This window comes from Bubalus kerabau, chromosome 4 (assembly GCF_029407905.1).
Source record: "Bubalus kerabau isolate K-KA32 ecotype Philippines breed swamp buffalo chromosome 4, PCC_UOA_SB_1v2, whole genome shotgun sequence".
In the NCBI taxonomy this organism is placed as follows: domain Eukaryota; kingdom Metazoa; phylum Chordata; class Mammalia; order Artiodactyla; family Bovidae; genus Bubalus; species Bubalus kerabau.
The window spans coordinates 139,678,027-139,700,581 of NC_073627.1; the positions used below are offsets into that span (position 1 = coordinate 139,678,027).

Below are 22,555 nucleotides of genomic sequence, written 5' to 3' on the forward strand. Positions count from 1 at the left end.
AGTACCATTTTTCTAGATTCTGTATATATATATTAGAATACGCTATTTATCTTTCTTTTTCTGACTCACTTCACTCTCTATAATAGATTCTAGGTTCATCCACCTCATTAGAACTGACTCAAATGCATTACTTTTTATGGCTGAGTAATGTTCCATTGTGTATATGTACCACAACTTCTTTATCCATTCATTTGTCGATGGACATCTAGGTTGCTTCCATGTTCTAGCTATTGTAAATAGTGTTACAGTGAATAATGGGATGCATGTGTCTTTTTCAATTTTGGTTTCCTCGGAGTATATGCCTAGGACTGGGATTGCTCGGTCATATGGTGGTTTTATTCATTGTTTTTTAAGGAATCTCCATACTGTCTTCCATAGTGGCTTTATCAATTTACATTCCCACCAACAGTGCAAGAGTGTTCCCTTTTCTCCACACCCTCTACAGCATTTATTGTTTGTAGACTTTTTGATGATGGCCATTCTGACCATTGTGAGGTGATATCTTATTGTAGTTTTGATTTGCATTTCTCTAATAATGAGCAATGTTGAGTATCTTTTCATGTATTTGTTAGCCATTTGCATGTCTTCTTTGGAGAAATGTCTGTTTAGGTCTTTTTCCCACTTTTTGATTGGGTTGTTTGTTTTTCTGGTATTGAGTTGTATGAGCTACTTGTATATTTTGAAAATTAATCCTTTGTCAGATGTTTCATTTGCTATTATTTTCTCCCATTCTGAGGGTTGTCTTTTCACCTTGCTTACAGCTTCCTTTTCTGTGCAAAAGCTTTTAAGTTTAATCAGGTTCCACTTGTTTACTTTTGTTTTTATTTTTGTTACTCTAGGAGGTGGGTCATAGAGGATCTTGCTTTGATTTATGTCATCGAGCGTTCTGCCTATATTTTCCTCTAAGAGTTGTATAGTTTCTGGTCTTACCTTTAGGTCTTTAATCCATTTCGAGTTTATCTTTGTGTATGGTGTTAGGAGGTATTCTAATTTCATTCTTTTACATGTAGCTGTCCAGTTTTCCCAGCACCATTTATTGAAGAGGCTGTCTTTGCCCCCATTGTATATTCTTGCCTTTGTCAAAAATAAGGTATGCATAGGTGCATGAGTTTATTTCTGGGTGTTCTATCTTGTTCCATTGGTCTATATTTCTGTTTTTGTGCCAGTACCATACTGTCTTTATGACTGTAGCTTTGTAGTATAATCTGAAGTCAGGAAGGTTGATTCCTCCAGCACCATTCTCCTTTCTCAAGACTGCTTTGGCTATTCGGGGTCTTTTGTGTTTCCATATGAATTGTGAAATTTTTTGTTCTAGTTCTGTGAAAATGCCATGGGTAATTTGATAGGGATCACTTTAAATCTGTAGATTGCGTTTGGTAATATAGTCATTTTCACAATATTGATTCTTCCTACCCAGGAACATGGAATATCTCTCCATCTGTTTATGTCATCTTTGATTTCTTTCATTTAGTGTCTTATAATTTTCTGTGTATAGTTCTTGTCTCCTTAGGTAAGTTTATTCCTAGATATTTAATTCTTTTTTTTTTTTTTTTTTGCAATGGTGAATGGGATGGATTCCTTAATTTCTCTTTCTGATTTTTCATTGTTAGTATATGGAAATGCAAGTGATTTCTGTGTATTGATTTTGTATCCTGCAACTTTGGTAAATTTACTGTTTAGCTATAGCAATTTTCTGATACTATCTTTAGGGTTTTCTATGTACAGTATCATATCATCTGCAAACAGTGAGAGCTTTACTTCTTCTTTTCCAATCTGGATTCCTTTTATTTCTTTTTCTTCTCTGATTGCTATAGCTAGGACTTTCAAAACTGTGTTGAATAATAGTGGTGAAAGTGGACACCCTTGTCTTGTTTCTGATCTTAGGTGGAATGCTTTCAGTTTTTCACCATTGAGAATAATGTTTGCTATAGGCTTATCATATATGACCTTTACTATGTTGAGGTAGGTTCCTTCTGTGCCCATTTTTTGAAGTGTTTTAATCATAAATGGGTGCTGAATTTTGTCAAAGGCTTTTTTCTGCATCTATTGAGATTATCATATGGTTTTTAATCTTTCAATATGTTAATATGGTGTATCATATTGATTTATTTCTGTATATTAAAGAATCCTTACACTCCTGGAATAAACCCAACTTGATCATGGTGTATGAGCTTTTTGATGTGTTGCTGAATTCTGTTTGCTAAAATTTTGTTGAGGATTTTTGCATCTATGTCCATCAGTGATATTGGCCTGTGGTTTTCTTTTTTTGTGTTGTCTTTGTCTGGTTTTGGTATCAGGGTAATGGTGGCCTCATAGAATGAATTTGGAACTGTTCCTTCCTCTGCAATTTTTTGAAAGAGTTTTAGAAGGATAGGCATTAGCTCAGGAGAAGGCAATGGCACCCCTCTCCAGTACTCTTGCCTGGAAAATCCTATGGACAGAGGAGCCTGGTAGGCTGCAGTCCATGGGGTCGCTAGGAGTCAGACACAACTGAGCGACTTCACTTTCACTTTTCACTTTCATGCATCAGAGAAGCAAATGGCAACCCACTCCAGTGTTCTTGCCAGGAGAATCCCAGGGATGGGGAAGCCTGGTGGGCTGCCGTCTATGGGGTCACACAGAGTTGAACACGACTGAAGAGACTTAGCAGCAGCAGCAGCAGGCATTAGCTCTTTTCTAAATGTTTGATAGAATTCTCCTGTGAAGTCATCTGGTCCTGGGCTTTTGCTTTTTTGAGAGATTTTTTATCACAGCTTCAATTTCAGTGCTTATAATTGGATTGTTCATAATTTCTATTTCTTCCTGGTTCAGTCTTGGAAGATTGAACTTTTCTAAGAATTTGTCCATTTCTTCTAGGTTATCTATTTTATTGCCATATAGTTGTTCATAATAGTCTCTTACAACCCTTTGTATTTCTACATTGTCCGTTGTAACCTCTCCTTTTTCATTTCTAATTTTGTTGATTTGATTCTTCTCTCTTTTTTTCTTGATGAGTCTGGCTAAAGGATTGTCAATTTTGTTTATCTTCTCAAAGAACTAGCTTTTAGTTTTATTAATCTTTACTATTGTTTCTTTCATTTCTTTTTCAATTATTTTTGCTCACATCTTTATGATTTCTTTCCTCCTAGTAATTTTGGGTTTTTTTTGTTCTTCTTTTTCCAGTTGTTTTAGGTATAAAGTTAGGTTGTCTATTCAATGTTTTTCTTGTTTCCTGAGGTAGGATTGTATTGCTATAAACTTTCCTCTTAGAACTGCTTTTGCTGCATCCCATAGGTTTTGAGTTGTCATGTTTTCATTGTCATTTGTTTCTAGAAATTTTATTTTCCTTTTGATTTTTTCAGTAACCTGTTGGTTATTTAGAAATGTGTTGTTTCATCTCCATGTGTTTGTATTTCTTACACTTTTTTTCTTGTAACTGATATTTAGTTTCATAGCATTGTGGTCAGAGAAGATGCTTGATACAATTTCAATTTTCTTAAATTTACTGAGGTTTGATTTGTGACCCAAGACATGGTCTATCCTGGAGAATGTTCCATATGTACTTGAGAAGAAGGTGTATTCTTCTGCATTTGGATGAAATGTCCTGAAGATATCAATGAGATCCATCTCATTGATCATTTAAGACTGTGTTTCCTTATTAATTTTCTGTTTTGATGATCTGTCCATTGGTGTGAGTGGGATGTTAAAGTCTCCTAGTATTATTATGCTACTGTCAATTTCTCCTTTTATGTCTGTTAGTGTTTGTCTTATGTATTGAAGTGCTCCTATGTTGGGTGCATAGATATTTACAGTTGTTACATCTTCCTCTTGGATTGGTCCCTTGATCATTATGTAATGTCCTTCCTTATCTCTTGTTAATCTTCTTTATTTTAAGGTATATTTTGTCTGATATGAGGATTGCTACTCCAGCTTTCTTTTGCTTCCCATTTGCATGGAATATATTTTTCCATCATCTCACTTTCAGTCTATATGTGTCTTGAGGTCTGAAGTGGGTTTCTTGTAGACAGCATATATATATATATATATATATATATATATATATATATATGGGTCTTGTTTTTTTTATCCATTCAGCCAGTCTGTTTCTTTTGGTTGGAGTATTTAATCCATTTACATTTAAAGTAATTATTGATATACATGTTCCTGTTGCCATTTTCTTAATTGATTGGGGTTGATTTTGTAGACCTATTTTCTTCTCTTGTATTTCTTGACTATATGAGTCCCTTTAACATTTGTTGTGAAGCTGGTTTGGTGGTACTGAATTCTCTTAACTTTTGCTTGTCTGAAAAGTTTTGTATTTCCCCATCAGTTTTGATTGAGATCCTTGCTGGCTACAGTAACCTTGGTTGTAGATTTTTCCCTTTCAGTACTTTAAATATATCCTGCCATTCCCTTCTGGCCTGCAGAGTGTCTGCTGAAAGATCAGCAGTTAAACATAAGGGGTTTCCCTTGTATGTTACTTGTTGCTTTTCCCTTGCTGCTTTTCATATTCTTTCTTTGTGTTTAGTCTTTGTTACTTTGACTAGTATGTGTCTTGGTGTGTTTCTCCTTGGGGGTATCCTGTATGGGACTCTTTGTGCCTCTTGGACTTGATTGACTATTTCCTTTTCCATGTTGGGGAAATTTTCAACCATAATCTCTTCAAAAATTTTCTCATACCCTTTCTTTTTCTGTTCTTCTTCTGGGACCCCTATAATTTGAATGTTGGTGCATTAGATATTGTCCCAGAGGTCTCTGAGACTATCTTCAGCTCTTTTCATCCTTTTTACTTTATTCTGCTCTTCAGAAGTTATTTCCACCATTTTATCTTCCAGCTCACTGATTTGTTCTTCTGTTTCAGATATTCTGCTAATGATTCTTTTGGATGCTGGGAGGGATTGGGGGCAGGAGGAGAAGGGGAAAACAGAGGATGAGATGGCTGGATGGCATCACCAATTTGATGCACATGAGTCTGGGTGAACTCCGGGAGTTGGTGATGGACGGGGAGGCCTGGTGTGCTGCGATTCATGGGGTCACAAAGAGTCGGACATGACTGAGTGACTGAACTGAACTGAACTGAAAGTATTTTTAATTTCAGTAATTGTGTTGCTTGTCTCTCTATGTTTATTCTTTAATACTTCTAGGTCTTTGTTAATTGATTCTTGCATTTTCTCCATTTTGTTTTCAAGGTTTTTGATCATCTTTACTATCATTATTCTGATTCTTTTTCAGGTAGTTTGCCTATTTCCTCTTCATTTATTTGGACTTCTGTGTTTCTAGATTTTTCCTTCATTTGTATAATATCTCTCTGCCTTTCATTATTTTTTTTTTTAACTTATTGTGTTTGAGGTCTCTTTTTCCCAGGCTTCAAGGAAAATTGAATTCTTTCCTTCAAGAAGTTTGAATTCTTTCTTCCTTTTGGTTTCTGCCCTCCTAAGGCTGGTCCAGTGGTTTATGTGAGCTTTGTATAGGGTGAGGTTTGTGCTGAGTTTTTGTTTGTTTGCTTGTTTGTTTTTCCTCTGACGGGCAAGGCTGAGTGATGTGGTGATCCTGTCTGCTGATGATTGGGTTTGTGTTTTTGTTTTGTTTGTTGTTTAGACGAGGCATCCTACACAGGGTGCTACTGGTGGTTGGGTGATGCCAGGTTTTGTACTGAAGTGGTTTCCTTTGTGTGAGTTCCACTATTTGATCCTCCCTAGGGTTAATTCTTTCGTTGTCTAGGGTCTTGGAATCAGTGTTCCCACTCCAAAGGCTCAGGGCTTGATCTCTGGTCAGGAACAGATTCCACAAGTGGATTGTTATGGCATTAAGTGAGATTAAAACAAATATCCAAAAATGAGAAACCAAAGATGAACCCCAGACAAATGCCAGTAACAAAATTAGGCAAATAATAATTAAAATAATGGAATATACACATATACATATATACCCATGAGCAAAGTGAAAACAAACCGAGAAAAATAAAGTACATTAGATTGACTCTGAACAAAGGAGATCAAATATTATATTTACCAGTGAAGAACAAAGCTAACTTAAGCACAAACTGGAAAACAAAATTAAAGCAAGGTGCCAAGGGGGAATAAACCAATGAAAACAAAACTAACAAATACGTTGTGAGGAAAGGAAAGAATGAAAAGAAAGAAAGAATAGATATGCAAAGTTAAATAGTGGTAGATGAAGATTTATATACATTTAAGATTAACTGCAAGGGGAAAAGAACAGTAGGAAAGGCAAACAAAGGAATAAATGTAGAAAAATATAATAGGTTTAAAAAATTAAAATTATAAAAAAGAGAAAAGAAATGGAAGAAGAAAGAAAAAAAGGGGAAAAAAAGAAAACTCCACAGAACTGCAAAAGCCCAACATAGAGGCAGAGGTTTATAACAACAGTATAAAATGTGACTAAATATACACATATACATATACACCCATAAGCAAAATCAAAACAGTTCAACAAAAATAAAGTACAATAGATTGACCTGGCAAACCAAGGAAACCAAAAATTATATCTACCAGGACAAAACTAATTAAAGCACAAAACAGAAAACAAAACTAAGGCAAGGTGCCAATTGGGGAACAAAGCAATGAAAATAAAACTAACAAATATGTTGAGAGGAAAGGAGAGAAAATAAAGAAAGAATAGATGTGCAAAGTTAAATAGAGGTAGATAAAGAAGATTTATATACATTAAAGATTAACTGCAAGGGGAAAAGAACAGTAGGAAAAGCAAACAAAGGAATAAATGTAGAAAAACTAATAATAGGTTTTAAAAATTAAAATTAAAAGAAGGAAAAGGAAAAAAGAAAACTCCATAGAACTGCAAAAGCCCAACATAGAGGCAGAGGTTTATAACAACAATATAAAATGTGACTGAGAAAAAAAAAAGTCAAAAGCTTAATTGGATTTTTTAGTACCAATAAAATCAACAACTACAACAGAGGAGGAAAAAAAGGAAAAAGAAAAAAAAAATCCAAAAGAATCTACAGAACAAGCTGAAAAATAATAATAATAAATGTTTTTCCTGAGTCACTGCTGTCAGTGTCCTTTCCCTCGCTGGGAGTCACAGTCCACCTTAACTCCCTTGGATGCCCTCCAACACTGTGCTGATCTCTGAACCTGCTGTGGGGGCAGCTCAGATTCTAATCTGGTCCTACTCCTGTGTGTTCTTCCCTCCAATGTCCACAGCTATCAGAGCTAGTGCATTTTCTTTTGTGGGAGCTCTCAATGACCTTTTATATATTCCATAGACACAGAGTCTGCTTAGTTGATCATGTGGATTTAATCTGCAGCTTGTACAGCAGGTGGGAAGGTTTTGGGTCTTCTTCCTTAGTCACCCTGGCCCTGGTTTTCAATTGTGGTTTTATTTCCACCTCTGCATGTGGGTCGTCCACTGGGGTTTATTCCTGAGGCTGCCCTAGAGGACTTAGGTTTGACCCTGTGAGGGCCAGGTGTGGAGGTGGTGCAGCTGCTGGGTCACAGGAGTTCTGGCAGCACCAGGTACTCAGGGGAGTTGGAGACTAGGGCAGCAGGAAATACAGTGCTCTAGAAGGGTATGGCAACCAATATTGGCCAATATGCTCCAGTATTCTTACCTGGAGAACCCCCCTCTCTGACAGAGAAGCCTGGCAGGCCACAGTCTACCGGGTTGCAAAGAGTCGAACATGACCGAAGCGATCCTATGCACATAGTCACAAGACTTTTTTTAGCCTGTGGCAGTGATGGCACCCCACTCCAGTACTCTTGCCTGGAAAATCCCATGGATGGAGGAGCCCATCGGCTACAGTCCATGGGGTCACGAAGAGTTAGACACGACTGAGCGACTTCACTTTCACTTTTCACTTTCATGCATTAGAGAAGGAAATGGCAACCCACTCCAGTGTTCTTGCCTGGAGAATCCCAGGGACGGGGGAGCCTGGTGGGCTGCCGTCTATGGGGTCACACAGAGTCGGACACGACTGAAGCAACTTAGCAGCAGCAGCAGCAGTTCTGCCCTAGTGAGAGTTGAGCGTGAAGGTGGCACAACTGCTTGGCTTGTGGGGACGCTGGCAGTGCCAAGTGTGCAGGGACATGGACTGCCTCCACCACAGGAGTTATGGCCCTATCAGAGTCTTTTTTCAAGCCTCTTGTAGCTGGCAATCAGAAGGCCTCTTTGGCCTTCTCCACAGCGCTGCCCATTCAGGCACTTAGAGGGCTCCCTTGCCTGGGATCCTTCTCTGTTGTTCTGTGTGTCAGGCACATAGAGGGGCCCCTCCCTGGCTGGGGTCCTACTCTGTAGATCAGCACAGTTAGGCTCTTAACGGGGCACCCTGGGTGGGGTCCTACTCTGTAGTCCAGTGGGTCAGGCGTTTGATGGGCCAGCCTCTCTATTGTTCAGCTGCCGATGCTGGCCCAGTTCTGCATGGTTCTATATATTCTTTTCCACTGGTCAGGTACTGCTGTCTGCTCTCAGCTGGTGTTGTGCATGCACTTCTGTGTCTGAAGGTGTATTCCTGATGTATCCGTGGAGAGAGATGTACTCCACATCCACCTACTCCTCCGCCATCTTGTTCTCTCCCACAAACTTTTACTTTACTGGAGCATATTTCTTTGGAGGATTTGGTCTACAAGTAGAATAAGAGGCAAAAGAGTGAATGAGCTTAGTATGTTTGCACATGTGTATAATACTTATGGGGCTTCCCAGGTAGTTCAGTGTTAAAGAATCTGCCTGCCAATGCAGAAGACTTAGGAAATGTGAGTTCAATCCTTGGGTTGGGAAGATCACCTGGAGGAGAAAATGGCACCCCACTCAAGTATTCTTGCCAGGGAAATCCCATGGCTAGAGGAATCTAAGGAGCTACAGTCCATGTGGTTGCAACGAGTCAAACACATCTAAGCGTCTGAGCACATGATACTCATACAAATGCTATCAATGCCTCGTTTTTCAACCTAGATTTACTGTGAAGGATCCTGCCCCCTTATGGTAAAATCACACCACAGCAAAGCCCAAATCAGGGGTCTTGCTACTGTCATGTAACCTGACGGACTTCTCTCTTGGATCAAAACTATTCAAAGAATATTGATGTCCTCCTGAGATCACATACAGAGGTGGTATAAGAATACAGTATGTTTCAGCATGTTTTTCCAAGTCTCTGGGGGAAAGAGGATTGATTCCTATGTAATTTGTAATAAAAAAGAATAGAGTGTTTGGCTCACAGGAAAAACTAGATTTGGGTTTTGTCTGTTAACCAGATGTTGAGAAGTTTAATCACTCTCAGTTTATAAACTTAATGGACAAATTGAACAAATCAGGACAATGTCTGTTCTTCATAATTGGGTTGAATGGAAAATATAGGTGGATTCATGTTGACTGCTGTATATTCAGTTCAGTTCAGTCGCTCAGTCGTGTCCCAACTCTTTGCGACCCCATAAATCGCAGCACTCCAGGCCTCCCTGTCCATCACGAGACCCCGGAGTTTACTCAAACTCATGTCCATCAAGTCGGTGATGCCATCCAGCCATCTCATCCTCTGTCGTCCCCTTCTCCTCCTGCCCCCAATCCCTCTCAGCATCACAGTCTTTTCCAATGAGTCAGTTCTTCACATGAGGTGGCCAAAGTACTGGAGTTTCAGCTTTAGCATCAGTCCTTCCAATGAACACCCAGGACCGATCTCCTTTAGGATGGACAGGTTGGATCTCCTTGCAGTCCAAGGGACTCTCAAGAGTCTTCTCCAACACTACAATTCAAAAGCATCAATTCTTTGGCGCTCAGCTTTCTTCACAGTCCAACTCTCACATCCATACATGACCACTGGAAAAACCATAGCCTTGACTAGATGGACTCTTGTTGGCAAAGTAATGTCTCTACTTTTGAATATGCTGTATATTGGTTACTACCAATTACATCTTGAGAGGAGGCAAAGATACTGAGATATGGGTGGATACAATGTTAAATAGACACACAAGTTGAACAGCTTACCAAAGGCCTGGTTTATTTTAACTTGGAGATAGTTTAGATCACTATACATGTGATTATCTACAACTTCACAGGATCAAATAATGATTATAATATATAAAACTATATTCATACTAAATATAATTAAATCGTAACAGTAAAAGCAACAGATACCAAAAATCAAAATTCTCGAACTTATTGTCTATTGGCTTTGGAGCTAAGATTTTTTTGTTTTATAGCATCTCCTGAATCCAGAATATGATCTGTTGCATTAATTTTCTTTTCCATCTCTCCCAGATTATCATGGATTTATGATGACTTTAGATTGGTACGTAGGAAAGGAACTAACATCTGAGCACCTTCTAGATACTGGACATTGGTGGTGTTTTCAGGTACATCTTTTCTTTTTGCATATAAAACCCTGATAAGAGAGGGACTGCTGTCCTTGTTTTTACAGAGAGGAAATGGAGACTCAGCAGTTCAGTGATTTAACCAGTTAACCAGCTAATGATTGAAGGAGCTGGGATCTGAGCTAAAGACTAGGAGGATGGGTAAAGGTGTAATCCTGGGAATTTTAGCTGTTGTACAATGTTGACTCAACATGCAGTACTCATTCAATAAGATAAGTTTCAAAGCAACTGGCACATTAAAGCTCAAAAAATGCAACTCACCTCTCCCAGGTACATATATGTGAATAAGAATTCCCCCAGCTGACCAGAGGTACTTAAACTAGGAGAAGGAAATCGTTAACACAGTGGTCTCTCTCTGAATGTGGCCAGAGTTGATTCCAAGCTCTGACTTTGGGATGCTGAACTCTTTAGATGTGAGTTAGAAAGGGACAGAAAAAGAAATAAAAGGAATCCAAATTGGAAAAGAAGAAGTAAAGCTCTCACTGTTTGCAGATGACATGATCCTCTACAAAGAAAACCCTAAAGACTCCACCAGAAAATTACTAGAACTAATCAATGACTATAGTAAAGTTGCAGGATATAAAATCAACACACAGAAATCCCTTGCATTCCTATACACTAATAATGAGAAAACAGAAAGAGAAATTAAGGAAACAATTCCATTCACCATTGCAACGGAAAGAATAAAATACTTAGGAATATATCTACCTAAAGAAACTAAAGACCTATATATAGAAAACTATAAAACACTGGTGAAAGAAATCAAAGAGGACACTAACAGATGGAGAAATATACCATGTTCATGGATTGGAAGAATCAATATAGTGAAAATGAGTATACTACCCAAAGCAATCTATAGATTCAATGCAATCCCTATCAAGCTACCAACAGCATTCTTCACAGAGCTAGAACAAATAATTTCACAATTTGTATGGAAATACAAAAAACCTCGAATAGCCAAAGCGATCTTGAGAAAGAAGAATGGAACTGGAGGAATCAACCTACCTGACTTCAGGCTCTACTACAAAGCCACAGTTATCAAGACAGTATGGTACTGGCACAAAGACAGAAATATAGATCAATGGAACAAAATAGAAAGCCCAGAGATAAATCCACGCACATATGGACACCTTATCTTTGACAAAGGAGGCAAGAATATACAATGGATTAAAGACAATCTCTTTAACAAGTGGTGCTGGGAACTCTGGTCAACCACTTGTAAAAGAATGAAACTAGAACACTTTCTAACACCATACACAAAAATAAACTCAAAATGGATTAAAGATCTCAACGTAAGACCAGAAACTATAAAACTCCTAGAGGAGAACATAGGCAAAACACTCTCTGACATACATCACAGCAGGACCCTCTATGACCCACCTCCCAGAATATTGGAAATAAAAGCAAAAATAAACAAATGGGACCTAATTAACCTTAAAAGCTTCTGCACATCAAAGGAAACCATTAGCAAGGTGAAAAGACAGCCTTCAGAATGGGAGAAGATAATAGCAAATGAAGCAACTGACAAACAACTAATCTCGAGAATATACAAGCAACTCCTACAGCTCAACTCCAGAAAAATAAATGACCCAATCAAAAAATGGGCCAAAGAACTAAATAGACATTTCTCCAAAGAAGACATCCAGATGGCTAACAAACACATGAAAAGATACTCAACATCACTCATTATCAGAGAAATGCAAATCAAAACCACTATGAGGTACCAATTCACACCAGTCAGAATGGCTGCAATCCAAAAGTCTACAAGTAATAAATGCTGGAGAGGGTGTGGAGAAAAGGGAACCCTCTTACACTGTTGGTGGGAATGCAAACTAGTACAGCCACTATGGAGAACAGTGTGGAGATTCCTTAAAAAACTGGAAATAGAACTGCCTTATGATCCAGCAATCCCACTGCTGGGCATACACACTGAGGAAACCAGAAGGGAAAGAGACACGTGTACCCCAATGTTCATCGCAGCACTGTTTATAATAGCCAGGACATGGAAGCAACCTAGATGTCCATCAGCAGATGAATGGATAAGAAAGCTGTGGTACATATACACAATGGAGTATTACTCAGCCATTAAAAAGAATACATTTGAATCAGTTCTAATGAGGTGGATGAAACTGGAGCCTATTATACAGAGTGAAGTAAGCCAGAAAGAAAAACACCAATACAGTATACTAACGCATATATATGGAATTTAGAAAGATGGTAACAATAACCCTGTATACGAGACAGCAAAAGAGACACTGATGTATAGAACAGTCTTATGGACTCTGTGGGAGAGGGAGAGGGTGGGAAGATTTGGGAGAATGGCATTGAAACATGTAAAATATCATGTATGAAACGAGTTGCCAGTCCAGGTTCGATGCATGATACTGGATGCTTGGGGCTGGTGCACTGGGACGACCCAGAGGGATGGAATGGGGAGGGAGGAGGGAGGAGGGTTCAGGATGGGGAACACGTGTATACCTGTGGTGGATTCATTTTGATATTTGGCAAAACTAATACAATTATGTAAAGTTTAAAAATAAAATAAAAAAAAATAAAAAATAAAAAAAAGAAAGGGACTTGGACTTCATTAGCCATGAAGACACGGTGAAACCCAGGACTGTCACAGCAGGTGGGGACACTGAATATTGTGAGACATCTCAGGGGTTAAGTGTGCTTATGGTCAGCAGCCCATGTTCCATCTCTCTCCCCAGCCCTCTCTCCCAAACACCTCTTAGTATCCTGGTCAAAACAGACACCTCTTCCCACGGCAAGGAATACAACACAGAGCTAAAGAAGCAAAATGACCCGGGAAAGGAGACATAAAGGCGGTGCCCCCAGCATTCACCACAGCTGCTCTCTGGGAAGATCAGCGGGGTTTCTGGCTACAGTCTCTTGAATTTCACTTTAAAATGCAGCTCAGATAAATGACAATTGGTACCTTTTTGTCACTGGACAAGATGACACTGTTGCTGGGCATGAACCGGGTTATCTGATGGTTGTGATGGAAAAGGAAATGTGTTTTGCTGACAGGAGGAAGGCTGCTACCAGTTCTGCAGTGATTAGAGACAGCTACAGCTTTCTTTTTTCCCCCTGAGCATAGAGGAGGAGATGCAGGCAGGAAGTGATAGGCCAGCCTTCAAATTTAGGAATCCTTGGCCCTTGCCAGAGTCATTTTGCCATTCTTTCCTTTCCTGTTTCCTCCCTGTGGACGGGAGAGAGTGGTCCCCCATCTCAGCTGATACCTCTGAGCAGCTATTCCATCTCGCTCAGCCAGGGAGGAAGCACAGCTCAAGCTGCAGCTGCAGGCGCAGTGCATCCTTCACAGCAGCTTTGCACTCAAAGCTGAAAGGGACCAAGACTGGATCAGCTGCATTCAGGATCAGGAGGAGGAAGAGAGGGTCAGTGTTCCCCCTTAAATATTGCTGTTTCTGGAAGGAAGCTCTGCTGTGTTTAGGTTTCAACCTAGTAAACCCAGGAAAACTGACTTCAACACCCTTAGGTTCTAGGTTAAAAAAGAGGGGAGGTTGAGACAGGAAGGCCCTCCAAAAGACCAGCCGTTTCGAACCTATCCTAGAATGGATGCTTTTTTAAAATATTTATTTGGCTGCATCAGGTTCCAGCTGCAGCACACAGGCTCTCTAGTGTGTGGGCTCAGTCATTCCATGGAATGAGGGATCCCAGTTCCCCAACCAGGGATTAAATCTGAGTCCCCTGCATTGCAAGCCATACTCCCAACCACTGGACCCACCAGGGAAGTCCCAAGAATGGATGCTTAAGTCATGACACAATTCAAACATTTCTTTTTCTCTCTTTTTGGGGGGGCATAGATGGGAGCAGTCTAGAGGCAGTCTGATGAAGCCTATGAACCCCATCTCATAATAATGCTCTCAATCCCATAAAAATAATAGGAGACCAATTATATTGAGAGTCAGTTCTAAGATTCTCTGGTTTAGAATACAGTTGTGTTCTAACTGGTTCAGAAATAAATTCTGTCTCTCTGGTAAGATTTTAAGTCATTTTAGGTCAATGCCTACCCTTTTTATTTTTCTAAAACTCCCCTTTCTGAGTCCCTCCACAGGTCTCCCCAAGTGTGTAGTATAACACTTGGCACAATTTGGGAATTTGTTCATTTACTTTAAATAAGTTTGTTTAATTTGTTACTTTTCCCATATAATTTTTTTTTGAGTTGATATGTTGTGTTTTCATTTTTCATCAGTTCAAGAAATTTTTTTTTTTTTTTGGCCTCGTGGCATATGAGATCTTAATTGCCTGACCAGGGATCAAACCCATGCCCCCTGCAGTGGAAACACAGAGTCTCTATCACTGGACCACCAGGGAAGTCCCCTGGGATTTGTTAAAGGTATGCTTCTCTTTCATGGATTATAAACTCATAGATAAAAAATGTAGCTTAAAATATATAACTTTTTTTATTACTCAAAACTCATCCTCTGCAGATGGGGAAAATAAGGTTCCACCCCCTTAATTACATCACCAAATATGAATACATACATCAACATGCTTTTATCATTGAGAAATCTACACTAAGGAATGAGTTTACTCCTGGTTACCTGTTAAGATTTTCATCGCATCCTTTCTGAGCTCATTGTATTTGTCCTGAGCTCTTCTGTTGAATGATCCGAGGTTACGCAGTGCTCCAACTCGAAAGAGGTCACACACTGAAATGGTGGGAGGCTCATTGGTGGCTTCACTGATTACCACTCACCCTGGCAGATGTCACAGTAAAGGGTTCATTGACAAGCTCATAGATACTAATTGATCTTTTGTTTTTTGTTCGTTTATCCCATATTAAGTTTTTTAATTGAGGTGAAATTCACATAACAAAACAAAATTCATCATTTTAAAGTCTGTAATTCAGGGGACTTCCCTGGTGCTCCAGTAAGACCTTGCCTTCTAATGCAGGAAGTGCAGGTTCAATCCCTAGTTGAGGAACTAAGGTCCCACATGCCTCCTGGCCAAAAAATTAAAACCTAAAACAGAAGCAATATTGTAACTAATTCAATAAAGACATCAAAAAAAATAGTCCACATCAAAAAAAAAATCTTTAAAAAAATAAAGTCCACAATTCAGTAACATTTAATACTTTCACAAAGCAACCACCACCTCTTGCTAGTTTAAAAACATTTTTACCACCCCAGAAAAAAACTTTGATTAAACACTCACTCCAAATTCTCTCCTTTACTCAGCCCCTGTGGCAACCACCAGTCTGCTTCCTGTCTCCATGGATTTGCCTATTCTGGATATTTCATATAAAAGGAATATAAGTTGTTTGTGTCTGACTTCTTTCACTTAGCATAAAGCTTTCCCAGTTCATTTAGGCTATAGCATGTATCAGTACTTCATTCCTTTTTATGGCTGAATAATATTCCATCGTGTCATTGTTGTTTTTAGTCACTCAGATCAGATCAGATCAGTCTCTCAGTCATGTCTGACTCTTTGCAACCCCATGAATCGCAGCACACCAGGCCTCCCTGTCCATCACCAACTCCCGGAGTTCACTCAGACTCATGTCCATCAAGTCAGTGATGCCATCCAGCCATCTCATCCTCTGTCATCCCCTTCTCCTCTTGTCCCCAGTCCCTCCTAGCATCAGAGTCTTTTCCAATGAGTCAACTTTTTCCATGAGGTAGCCAAAGTACTGGAGTTTCAGCTTTAGCATCATTCCTTCCAAAGAAATCCCAGGGCTGATCTCCTTTAGAATGGACTGGTTGGATCTCCTTGCAGTCCAAGGGACTCTCAAGAGTCTTCTCCAACACCACAGTTCAAAAGCATCAATTCTTTGGCGCTCAGCCTTCTTCACAGTCCAACTCTCACATCCATACATGACCACTGGAAAAACCATAGCCTTGACTAGATGGACCTTTGTTGGCAAAGTACTATCTCTGCTTTTGAATATGCTCTCTAGGTTGGTCATAACTTTCCTTCCAAGGAGTAAGCGTCTTTTAATTTCATGGCTGCAGTCACCATCTGTAGTGATTTTGGAGCCCAGAAAAATAAAGTCTGCCACTGTTTCCACTGTTTCCCCATCTATTTCCCATGAAGTGATGGGACCAGATGCCATGATCTTCATTTTCTGAATGTTGAGCTTTAAGCCAACTTTTTCACTCTCCACTTTCACCTTCATCAAGAGGCTTTTTAGTTCCTCTTCACTTTCTGCCATAAGGGTGGTGTCATCTGCATATCTGAGGTTATTGATATTTCTCCCCAAAATCTTGATTCCAGCTTGTGCTTCTTCCAGCCCAGAGTGTCTCATGATATGCTCTACATATACGTTAAACAAGAAGAGTGACAATATATAGCCTTGACGTACTCCTTTTCCTATTTGGAACTAGTCTGTTGTTCCATGTCCAGTTCTAACTGTTGCTTCCTGACCTGCATACAAATTTCTCAAGAGGCAGAATCTCTAAGTCATGTCAAACTCCTGGCAACCCTATGGACTATAGCTCGCCACACTTCTCTGTCCGTAGGATTTCCAGTCAAGAATACTAGAGTGGGTAGCCATTCCTTTCTCCAGGGGATCTTTCTGACCCAGGGATTGAATCTGCATCTGCTGCATTCCAGGCAGATTCTTTATTGCTGAACACCAAGACAGCATTGTGTGGACACAAAGTATTTGGTTTATCCATTCACCCACTGATGACATTTGTGTTATTTCCACCTACTGGTTATTGTGCATAGTGCTGCTATGAACCTTAATGTCTATGGAGGGACTGGCCAGCCCTCACAGTTTCTGCTTAACTAACATATACTAACTGATCTTCTGAAGGCATTCAGCAACTTTCTGACTTGGGAAGGCCAGTTGTGAGAGAAGTATCTTCTGCTGAGGGATTCACCTGGTAAAAAACTGCAGCAATTATTTGTTAGATAAGAAGGCATTCAAATTATATATATAGCTTGGAAAAAGCAAGAGCTTGTAGAGTAGCTCCTGGGTACCAAGATTTCTTCTAGGTACTTTGTGTTGTCCTATGTAATCTTCATCTCAAGCCTGAGAATACAGGAAGTCCCCTACACATGAATGAGTTCTGTTCTGAGAGTGAGTTTGTTAAGTCCAATTTGTTCATAAGTCCAACTAAGTTTAGCTTAGGTACCCAACTAACACAATTGGCTATATATTACTGTAATAGGTTTGCACTACTTTTCATACAAATAATACATAAAAAAACAAACACACACACAAAAATGTTTAATCTTATAATACAGCACCTTGAAAAGTACCATAGTACAGTACAACAGCTGGCATTCAGGGGCTGGCATCAAGTGAACAGGCAAGAAGAATTACAACTGGAGGAGGGAGAGGAGGTGGGAGATGGTAGAGCTGAAAGATCATCAGCAATAGGAGATGGAAGGCAAGCTGCAGTCTCACTCACACCTTATGTAATTGGACACACAAATGCACATTCACAACTTGAGGGTTCATAGGTAGGAGACTTACTGTAGTAACTAGTACCTCCATTTTCCAGGAGAAAAAGTGATACTCAAAGATCAGATTGGTGTTTCTATAGGGGAGAACAAAATCATTGTCTCTCTATTCTTCTGAGTTTCTTGGCTGCTGCTGCTGCTGCTAAGTCGCTTCAGTTGTGTCCAACTCTGTGCGACCCCATAGACAGCAGCCCACCAGGCTTCCGCGTCCCTGGGATTCTCCAGGCAAGAGCACTGGAGTGGGTTGCCATTTCCTTCTCCAATGCATGAAAGTGAAGCCGCTCAGTCGTGTCCAACTCTAGCGACCCCATGGACTGCAGCCTACCAGGCTCCTCCATCCATGGGATTTTCCAGGCAAAAGTACTGGAGTGGGGTGCCATTGCCTTGGCTGAGACCTCTATAAAAAAGAGGTAGCTTTGAGTAACTCATTAAATACCATCTTCAACTAAAGACAAAAGTAAAAAAGTGTGTGGGTATGTGTGGGGGGAGGGGCGTGTGTGTGTTGGAGGGTAGAGGGGGTAGTTATGGGAGCTTAGCAGAAAACAATGGTAAATACGGGTAAGATTTGTTATGCTGATTTAAGTCTGCCCTCTCCTTTGTAAGATCCTCTTGTGATCTAGCCACCCTTCTTTTCCTTTACAGAGAGGGCAATCCCTTTACAAGGAGAGAGTCCCTTTATAAATCTTCCTTACAAAAGACTAACTTTTATTTTCAGAGTTTCTCCTATGCCTGCTGTTTCCCAGAATAATCAGCTCAAAATAATCCTTATGCCAAAAATGCATATTTGGGGGTGTCATATTCTGTTACCCTTCATTCTAAACCCAAGTCTGCCTAAATCCATGGCCCACACGGTTCCCTCATGTCCTGCAGACAACAAGGAGACAGATGCATCAGACCAAGGGCAGGAGGCTTACGTGAGAGAGCTGCTGATGGGCTGTAGCCAGTACAGCGCTCCCTTGTACTTAATGAGCGCTCAATTAATGTGTCAATTAATTTGGTCTGATTTATTTTACTTCTGTATTAAGGGTATGAAACTGAAAGGAGCCCCACTGACAGAATTGAGAAAGGCTTTTAGAATGTCCAACTGAGCCTCAGGTTTTAGCCTGAATTTTAATAAGAAACCATTACCAGTGTTAAAAAAAGAGACAACAGACGAAATGGAGTCACTTAACTAAGACCACATCACCAAACTGAAGCTTAATCCCTAACCCAGTTGCAGTTTCTGTCTCCCTCAGGAATGCAATCTTTTTTTAAAAATTATTTATTTATTTATTTTTGGCTGCACTAGATCTTTGTTGCTGCATGCAGGCTTTCTCTAGTTACGGTGCACAGGCTTCTCACTGCAGTGTCTTCTCCTGTTGGATACAAGGGCTCTAGGGTGCTTGGGTTTCCACAGTTGCTGCCTGCAGGCTTTCTCTAGTTACGGCGCACAGGCTTCTCACTGCAGTGTCTTCTCCTGGTGAATACAAGGGCTCGGGTGCTTGGGTTTCCATAGTTGCAGCAAGCAGGCTTTCTCTAGTTACGGCGCACAGGCTTCTCGTTGCAGTGTCTTCTCCTGTTGAGTACAAGGGCTCGGGTGCTTGGGTTTCCATAGTTGCAGCATGCAGGCTCGGTAGTTGTGACACAGACTTAGTTGCCCCATGACATGTGGAGCCTTCCCGGACCGGGGATCAAACCCATGTCCCCTGCATTGGCAGGCAGAGTCTCAACACCACTGGACCGCCAAGAAGGTCCAGAAATGCAGTCTTAACCAGTCAGTTTGGAATTTTCTGGTCAGCACCAAGGAAGTCATCTGTCACATCCCACAAAGGAAGGGGAGGTGATCCACTCTTTGCCTGTTAAAACCTTCCATCTTTATAGCTCCTGGGAGCTCCTCTCCACTTGCTAGGCAGGATGCTGCACAACTCATAAATCATTTAATAAAGCCAACTGTATCTTTAAAATGTACTCGATTGAATTTTTGTCATTTAACATCAATCATTTATAGGGAGTGACATTATTTAAAGGTTAATGTGGGAGCTGACTGACTGGAATGAGAAGGATGATATTAGACACAGATGCAACAGTTAGAATAATAATTTGGCTTCCAGAAATTCTGTGAAAAAAGAAGTTTGTGTATATATGCAAAATTAAATTTTTCTGGAGGAAAAAAGATTCATAAATTCCAGTGAAACCTCAGAGGAGTACACACAATAGAGTAGTGTGTGTGTGTGAGTATTTTTATTGAGAGAGGACAGGGCAGTTTTGGGGGCTTAGCAGAGATGGCAAGGGACTTCCCTGGTGGTCCAGTGGTTAGGACTCCACTATTCTACTGCAGGGGGCTCATGTTTGATCCCTGGTCAGGGAACTAAGATCCCGCATGCTACACAACACAGCCAAAAAAGAAAAGATGGCAAACAAAAATCATAAAAGTTGAGATTGGGTGGGCAGTAGCAGAAATATAGAAAAGCAATATAAAGAACCAATGCAAATGTTTTCCCCAAATTCACTAAATTAACAAGATTTAGTGAATGTTTATAAACAATAAAAGAAAGGAATGAGTCAAAGATAATAAAAAGATTTCAAATGTGATGGTCATGTAGTGTTATTACCAGAACTGGGGAAGATGGGAACCCATTGAATTTGTGATGACAAAGAAATATTCACGAGGAAATGTCTTGTTGTGGGGAGAAAATAGAGACAAATCTTGCCGAAAGTATAATTTTATAGTCATCTGTTCAGAGATGTTTCTGAGGAGTCTTGAAAACAAGATGCCTTCTAGGTAGGAAGAATCCAAGAGCGTGGGGGATCCCAAGAGACAAGAGAAATTAGGATGAAATAAGTGATCAATAAGCAGATGCACTTGAGAGATCAAGGGCATTGCACACCACCAAAATACTCTATTAGTGACTCAAAGCCGAGTTCGTTTGTGAGCGGGAACTCTACTTAATTTCAGAGGGGTGGGGCCACGTTAGAATCTGTATGAGATTCAGGGTTTGGTTTAAGGTGAGTGTTTCCATGCTGTGTCTTGTTAGGACTAGGTAGGAGTCATGATACCATAGTTTAGGACTTGTGGACACTGAAAAGTGAGGGTTTTGAAGAGACTTGTAAAATTAATGCTATCAGCTATCTATTGAAAAATGCAACAGTTCATTTAAATGGGTTTTTCCACAAAATTCCTGCAATGATAATGAAAGATTTTGCAACTTTCTTCTTATTTGGCAAGAGTTTCCACAATAGTAAACACATTAATGAAGACAAGTAAGGTTATGTTAGTGGGGACAGATGAATAGTAGTCACGCTCATGTATACAACCTGAGTGGTATAGACAGTTTCAAGTCTCAGCGGTAAGACTTTCCAGCAAATGTAGCTAGTAGAAAGTTGTTAATGAGCTTCGAAGTTGCAAGGGATTTGAATTGCTCCAGAATTCACTCAAATTCCTTGTCTTCCATCACAGCTCCCCATTCCCTTAGGTCCAACCCAGTGTAGTCCGGTCTGGTCCTGTAGCCACTAAAGTGCTCTATACTCTTAAGATAAAACCCGGGCAGAATGCTGCTACCAGAATGTTTTCAACTATTCGATCGTTGAGGTCCTAATTTGCATACTGTTTTGAACACATTTGCAGTGCTAACTGCAAAACATCCCATTTGTGAATCAAAAGAACAGAATTTTTTTGCAGTCTGCTGCAATTCTTCTCAAACCAAACATTCAGCAGCATACACAAAAAAAGTAGCATAGAGAATTTTAAAGGATCACAGGGAATAGGAAAAAGGCACCATTGGCTTGCTATATTGAGAATACTTACATGGTTCTAGAGTACAGAGGAGGAAGGAAGCTGACCCTTTCTCTTCTACCCTTGGCTTTTCATGCTTTCTCATCTCTCTGCTTTTGGCTACTATGGCAAGAAACAGCCTTCACCCAGGCAATTGCCTGAAGATAGAATCAGGGGGCAGAGAACTCAATCCCTGAAACCACGAATCTCAGGAATCTTCATTCACCTCCATCATTATCCTGTATCTGTATTTCCCCTAGGATAAGGCACAGAATGTACCTACCATAAAGTTAAGTGAATATATCATGTGATATATTTGCTGTGATAATTATGGCAGTGTTATTTTTTCCTCAGAGGAATTTTTTTCTTAGAGAATTTCTGTCTGCAGGACAAAAGCCCTGCCCTGTTAAAGCTTGTTGAGTTCATAAAGCCCTGAATGGTTTGTATTCTGCAAACCTTCCCTGGTAGGGGGTCAGGGCCATACAGAGCTCATATCTCCATGACAACGCCCAACTTTCTAACCTTAATCTTAGGGGTGTCTCAAATGGCTGTGTTAACGATATTGTTCTCTGCATCAGTTCCTGTCTCAGATAGCTGTGATTGAAAGAGAACTGCACCATGAGTCAGCTGAAAGGAATGCGCGGAAGCCACGGCGTCTGCAGTCGGTTTGGATGCCTCTAACACACGCTCTTAGAGTGACATCTAGAGTTGACAAGGTAAAGATCAGTTGTTCCCTGAAGATGGCACCGACATTGCGTTCATACTCCTGATGACTGCAGTTGGGTCACTTTACACATGTGATACATGAATTGGAATCTACATCAGTGTGCAATAAATGTCACCTTTCCCCCTCTCAATCCAAAATAATCCGATGTGATCCACCATCCCATGAGGTTGTCAGAAACATTCTATTTCAGTTTGCTTTTGAACTGTAATGCTGGAAAAGACTCTTGAGAGTCCCTTGGACAGCAGGGACATCAAACTGGTCAATCTTAAAGGAAATAAATCCTGTATATTGATTGGAAGGACTGATGCTGAAACTGAAGCT

General features: G+C 40.1%; 1 long non-coding RNA gene across 1 annotated transcript; it reads left to right on the forward strand.

The window, feature by feature from the left end:
- The first annotated feature begins 1,396 nt into the window (after positions 1 to 1,396).
- LOC129651657 (uncharacterized) lies at positions 1,397 to 22,296 on the forward strand. Its single transcript, XR_008714259.1, has 3 exons — positions 1,397 to 1,510; positions 10,207 to 10,301; positions 22,086 to 22,296. It is a non-coding gene; the product is annotated as an uncharacterized LOC129651657 (long non-coding RNA).
- The last annotated feature ends 259 nt before the right edge of the window (positions 22,297 to 22,555 follow it).